The sequence below is a fragment of the Gopherus flavomarginatus genome, chromosome 10 (genome assembly GCF_025201925.1).
Source record: "Gopherus flavomarginatus isolate rGopFla2 chromosome 10, rGopFla2.mat.asm, whole genome shotgun sequence".
Taxonomy (NCBI): Eukaryota; Metazoa; Chordata; order Testudines; family Testudinidae; genus Gopherus; species Gopherus flavomarginatus.
In genome coordinates this window covers 45,851,052-45,858,195 of record NC_066626.1, presented here as the reverse complement: position 1 = coordinate 45,858,195, position 7,144 = coordinate 45,851,052, and the positions used below count along the sequence as shown (strand labels likewise).

The 7,144-nt window shown below is 40.6% G+C and overlaps 1 protein-coding gene across 1 annotated transcript in view; it reads right to left on the bottom strand.

The window, feature by feature from the left end:
* The window catches only part of LOC127030224 (sodium channel protein type 2 subunit alpha-like), a 138,253-nt gene that overhangs the window by 118,788 nt on the left and 12,321 nt on the right, over positions 1-7,144 (bottom strand). The gene's annotated exons all lie outside the window — the stretch shown is intronic.

The window sequence follows — 7,144 nt, the reverse complement described above, 5'->3', positions numbered from 1 at the left end:
ATAGTAATAATAAAAAAGACATTCATGGTTTCACTCTCTCTTTTAAAAGAAATCTTTATTTCTACATTTACCTGATATATGATAGAATAATCCAAACTGAGGGCAAAGTATTAGACAGACAGACTCTCCCTCCCTCTCTGAGAAATATAATTCAGAAGATTACACTGTAATCAAACAGTGGCATGACTTTAACCTCTCTCTTTAAAGGTGAAATTTGACCCCAGTGATATTAGTGACACACAGGGTCCAATCTGAATGTCCAAAGAGGAACTTCAGCTCTCAAATGATACCTGTTTTGAGCACCTGAATGGCCATGTCATAACTATAAAGGGAAGGGTAACAGCCCTCCTGTGTATAATACCTCCTGGCCAGAGACACCAAAATCCTTTTACTTGTAAAGGGCTAAGAAGCTCAGGTAACCTGGCTAACACCTGACCCAAAGGACCAATAAGGGGACAAGATACATTCAAATCTTGGTGGCGGGTAGGCTTTTGTTTGTGTGCTCTTTGTTTTGGGGGTTGTTCGCTCTTGGGACTAAGAGGGACCAGACATCAATCCATGCTCTCCAAATCTTTCTGAACAAGTCTCTCATATTTCAAACTTGTAAGTAACAGCCAGGCAAGGCGGGTTAGTTTTATCTTTGTTTTCTCAACTTGTAAATGTTCCTTTTGCTAAAGGTTTTATCTCTGTTTGCTGTAACTTTGAACCTAAGGCTCGAGGGGGTTCCTCTGGGCTCTATGAATCTGATTACCTGTAAAGTTATTTTCCATCCTGATTTTACAGAGATGATTTTTACCATTCTTCCTTTAATTAAAAGCCTTCTTTTTAAGAACCTAACTGATTTTTCCTTGTTTTAAGATCCAAGGGGGTTGGATCTGGACTCACCAGGAATTGATGGGGGGGAGGAGGAGGAAAGGAAGGGGAATAGTTAATTTCTCCTTGTTTTAAGATCCAAGGGTTTGAATTGGTGTTCACCAGTAACTTGGTGGAGAAGTCTCTCAAGGCTACCCAGGGAAGGGTTAATAGTACTTGGGAGTGAGATATTCTGTGGGAGGGGGTAGACAGAGTTTCCCAAATAACTCATAAATAATTTGGGTGGTGACAGCCAAACCAGATCTAAGCTGGTAGTTAAGCTTAGAGGTTCTCATGCAGGTCTCCACATCTGTACCCTAGAGCTCAGAGTGGGGAAGGAACCTTGCACCTGAATAGCCATTTGCACAAATCAAGCACTTTCTGATATTAGGTTCATCTTACTTAATCATTGCAGCACTTTAGAATTGTGTAGCAGAGACACCCTGGTGTTTTATGGATTTATTGTCTTCCCAGTGGCACTATGTAACTACCATTAGGACTGTTCATATAAACATTTTTGAACTGGTAGATACTTGGGAGACAGAGTCAAACAGAGTCATAGAGAAACTGTAGGATATTGTGTGACTATATTCCTTGCTCATATTTCTAGAATTCTGCCTGCTACTACAGGAGAGTCTTATCTTACGCGGGGGTTCCATTCCGTGGTTAGCGCGTAAAGCAAAAACCACATATAGTCAAAATTACATTGAGTTGAATAAACTCTCTCCTGCCATCCATCTTCACCCTCTGACAAACAGAGGCTAGGGACACCCTTCCTTACCCATCCTAGCTAATATCCATTAACGGACTTAACCTCCATGAATTTATCCAGTTCTCTTTTAAACACAACCTCCTAGCCTTCACAACCTCCTCAGGCAAGGAGTTCCACAAGTTGACTGTGCGCTGCATGAAGAACTTCCTTTTATTTGTTTTAAACCCGCTGCCCATTAATTTCATTTGATGGCCCCTAGTTCTTGTATTATGGGAACAAGTAAATAACTTTTCCTTATTTACTTTCTCTACATCACTCATGATTTTATTTCAGTCTCCTCTTTTCCGAGCTGAAAAGTCCCAGCCTCTTTAATCTCTCCTCATATGGCACCCATTCCAAACCCCTAATCATTTTAGTTGCCCTTCTCGGAATGCCAGTGTATCTTTTTTGAGATGAGGAGACCACACCTGTATGCAGTATTCAAGATGTGGGGGTACCATTGATTTATATACAAGGGCAATAAGATATTCTCCGTCTTATTTTCTATCCCCTTTTTAATGATTCCTAACATCCTGTTTGTTTTTCTGACCGCCGCTGCACACTGCGTGGATGTCTTCAGAGAACTATCCACAATGACTCCAAGATCTTTTTCCTGATTTGTCATAGCTAAATTAGCCCCCATCATATTGTATGTATAGTTGGGGTTATTTTTTCCAGTGTGCATTACTTTACATTTATCCACATTAAATTTCATTTGCCATTTTGTTGCCCAATCACTTAATTTTGTGAGATCTTTTTGTAGTTCTTCACAGTCTGCTTTGGTCTTAACTATCTTGAGCAGTTCAGCATCATCTGCAAACTTTGCCACCTCACTTTTTACCCCTTTCTTCAGATCATTTATGAATAGGTTGAATAGGATTGGTCCTAGGACTGACCCTTGGGGGACACCACTAGTTACCCCTCTACATTCTGAGAATTTACCATTTATTCCTACCCTTTGTTCCCTGTCTTTTAACCAGTTCTCAATTCATGAAAGGATCTTCCTCTTATCCCATGACAACTTAATTTACGTAAGAGCCTTTGGTGAGGGACTTTGTCAAAGGCTTTCTGGAAATCTAAGTACACTATGTCCACTGGATCCTCTTGTCCACATGTTTGTTGACTCCTTCAAAGAACTCTAATAGATTAGTAAGACACAATTTCCCTTTACAGACACCATGTTGACTTTTTCCCAACAAATTTATGTTCTTCCATTATCAGAGGGGTAGCCGTGTTAGTCTGGATCTGTAAAAGCAGCAGAGTCCTGTGGCACCTTATAGACTAACAGACGTATTGGGGCATGAGCTTTCATGGGTGAATGACACATGCATCCGACAAATTGGGCATTCACCCATGAAAGCTCATGCTCCAATATGTCTGTTAGTTTATAAGGTGCCACAGGACTCTTTGCTGCTTTTATGTTCTTCTATGTGTCTAACAATTTTATTCTTTACTATTGTTTCAAGTAATTTTCCTGGTACTGAAGTTAGACTTACCAGTTTGTAATTGCTGGGATCACCTCTAGAGCCCTTTCTAAATATTGGTGTTACATTAGCTATCTTCCAGTTACTGGGTACAGAAGCCAATTTAAAGGACAGGTTACAAATCTTAGTTAATAGTTCCACAACTTCACATTTGAGTTCTTTCAGAACTCTTGGATGAATGACATCTGGTCCTGGTGACTTGTTACTGTTAAGTTTATCAATTAGTTCCAAAATCTCCTCTACTGACACCTCAATCTGTGACAGTTCCTCAGATTTGTCACCTACAAAAGGTTTGGGAATCTCCCTAACATCCTCAGCCATGAAGACTGAAGCAAAGAATCCATTTAGTTTCTCCGCAATGACTTTATCATCTTTAAGTGCTTCTTTTGCATCTTGATCATCCAGGGGCCCCACTGGTTGTTTAGCAGGCTTCCTGCTTCTGATGTACTTAAAAAACATTTTGTCATTATCTTTTGAGTTTCTGGCTAGCCTTTCTTCAAACTCCTCTTTGGCTTTTCTTATTACATTTTTACACTTAATTAGGCAGTGTTTAAGTTCCTTTCTATTTACCTAACTAGGATTTGACTTTCACTTTTTAAAAGATGCGTTTTTATCTCTCACTGCTTCTTTCAAATGGTTGTTAAGCCATGGTGGCTCTTTTTTAGTTCTCTTACTGTGTTTTTTAATTTGAGGTATAGATTAAATTGGGCCTCTATTATGAGGTCTTTAAACAGTGCCCATGCAGCTTGCAGGGATTTCACTTTAGTCAGTGTACCTTTTAATTTCTATTTAACTAACCCCCTCATTTTTGCATAGTTCCCCTTTCTGAAATTAAATGCCACAGTGTTGGGCTGTTGAGGTGTTCTTCTCACCACAGGGATGTTAAATGTTAATATATTATGATCACTATTTCCAAGCGGTCCTGTTATAGTTACCTCCTGGACCAGCTCCTGTGCTCCACTCAGGACTAAACCATGAGTTGCCTCTCCCCTTATGGATTCCCGTACCAGCTGCTCCAAGAAGCAGTCATTTAAAGCATCGAGAAATTTTGTCTATGCATTTCTTCCTGAGGTGACATGTTACCAGTTAATATGGGGATAATTGAAATCTCCTACTATTATTGAGTTTTTTATTTTGATAGCCTCTCTAATTTCCCTTAGCATTTCATCGTCACTATCACTATCCTGGTAAGATGGTTGATAATATCCCTAATGTTATATTCTTATTAGAGCATGAAATTATTATCCATAGAGAGTCCATGGAACACGTGGATTCACTTAAGATTTTTATTTCATTGATTCTACATTTTCTTTCACATATATTGCCAACCCCCCCCAATTCTATACATGAACACACATGCACAGGAACAGGAACACTAAGTTCAGGGAGCAGGAACTAGGAAACAAACAAGAACAAGGAGCAGGAAGCAATAAGCAGGAATATAACGCTGCCTCCCCTCCCCTTAGTATAATATCTTGCTGGTTAAGAATATGTTCTCCCTATGGTAAATAGACTCACCATGCTCCATACCCTGAAGCCCACAAGATCACATCATAAGTATCTAAAACACTTCCAGATCCTCGCCTCAGAGACACTGTCTCCAGGATAGAATGCATGGAGTCTTGCATGGATATGCTCTCTGAGACTTGCATATTTCCTAATTACATGAATCAGCTTTGAGAAGGGCGAAGGGATGGGATGAACCTCTTTCATCAGCATAGACAACTTGGTTGTCACAGGTCAGCTGAAGAGCCAATAGAAGGGGGTTTCTCCAATACTTTCATGAGGCGTACTCTGAACATCCTCTAAACCATGACACAGTGCAACAGGGAAGGATGTATCTTGACATTCCTCCAGTATGCCATCTACATGCTACTTCAGAGTCCCATGCAGTCTCTCCATTATCTCACTTCCTTGAGAATAGTACACAGCAGATTTATAATGCACTGTATCAATACCTGTCAGAAAAACCTTCAAATTCTCTTGACACAAAAGGGTGGCCCCCTTATCTGAAACATCGTAAATAAAGTGGTTAGGAAAGAAATGAGTCCTTTGAGGCATCTTGTGAAATTATGACTGCAAAGGGGTAACGTGAGTAATAGCCTATAATGATCAACAATGCCACACAGTCCAATTGATCAGCCTATAACATAGACTATGGGAGAGAACTGAAGTGTGTCTATGACTATCAGTTACAAAGGAGCCAGTAGTTCTATGCATTGTGCAAGCTAAGCATGCCTTCACACAACAATCTATATATGAATGCAGCCTTGCCCACCAAGCATAACTATGCAGAAGTTCCTTCATCTTTGTAACTCCCAAGTGTCCTTACTGAGCCACATCCAGGCCTGTTTGTTGCAATGCTGCTGGGATGATCTCCGAGGTTCCTCTGCATGTCAAGTAGCACGTCTTTAAAAAGGGCTCAGAACAAATTTTATAGAGTATAGACAAAATTTTCTTAAGGACTGGATCCATCCAGTCCACTTGTACCTTGCACAGTTCAGCATCTTGAAGAGTGGGGTCAAGCAGTCTGCCTTAAGTCCATTGGCATATCTTTCAGTAAAAAGCATATAGTGTACTCTGCTGTTTCTGCATATGAGGGTGCCAAACCAGCAGAATTTCTTCCAAGAGCGTAGACATGTAAGTTATACCTGTATTTGATGTGTACCAAATCAAAGTCATACTGCTGCAACTGAATAAACCATGGCAGCAGTCTTACACTCAACAGGTCAATGGTTTTATAACAGAGGCCCAAAACAGGCACACAGTGAAATGTCTTCCCACTAAGGTGACTTTGAAGCATACAATAGCAAAAGCCATAGCCAAGAATTTTAGATCAATCTGGGAATACTTTGTTTCCATTGGGATGAAAGTATAGGATGCAAATATAATCAGCCATGCCTCCTAGAGCACAACTGCACCAGACACCAATTACATGCATCAGTCTGAATCATTACGGATTTCCATGAATCAAAATAAGCACGGGACTGGATCCCACAGAAGGCTTGATGCAGGGTTTCAAAACTTGGCTTTGCTTCTTTAGTCCAAAAGAATTGTCCCTGGCCCTGTTAAATTCCACAGCAGCTTGGCAAAGATACTAAAATGGAGGAGAGGAGGTCTCCCAGGGCAAGGAAGGAACAAACAAACTGCTATGATCAGTGGGTATTGGTAGCGAAACAATAACTTGTAGCCTTTCAGGTGTCAGTTTCATACCATTGGCTGACAGAGAATGCTTAGAAACGCTACAGGATCTTTTGCAAGACTGCACTAGACCACATTCAGCTTTTTTCCAGCTTTACTGGAGTTGAGTTAGCACCTGATCCAGAATAGCGTTATGCTCAGGAAAGGTCTTTGGAAAGACAACAGTGTCATCCAAATATCAGTGTGCACCCTGGATATTATCAAGGAGCTGAGAGGCCACTCTCTGAAATACCTTAGGAGTAGAGACTAAGCCAAAAAGGAGTCGTTGATACCAGTACCTCCCAAACGGCATGCTGAAAGTCAATAACCACTGCGAACTTTCAGCCACAGATATCTGCCAATAATCGGATCGGTAATCCAACACAACAAAAAACCAGCATGTCATCTCTTTGAAGGTTAGCAATTGAAACTATTCATGTTTCACATACTTATTAAATACCCTAAAATCTGTGCACTTCAAGTGTCACCATTCTTTTTTGTATACGATCACGTGGGTAAGCTACAGTCTGTGAGCCCTTCCATCTCCCAAATGATACCATTATCTTTCAGGAGCTGCAGTTCTGCTCACATCTTGTCCACAAGTGCAGGAGATACACAACATGCAGGCAGTGCAAAGGGCTTGGTGTTTGAATCCAACTGCAGAGAATACACATATCCCATGAACAAAACACTATTACCATGCGTCTGACGAAGTGGGTATTCACCCACAAGCTTATGCTTCAATACATCTGTTAGTCTACAAGGTGCCACAGGATTCTTTGTTGCTTTTTACAGATCCAGACTAACACAGCTACCCCTCTGATACTTATTACCATTAAATAAATCATTGGGTCTCTGAACAACCTGCTGGGTATCC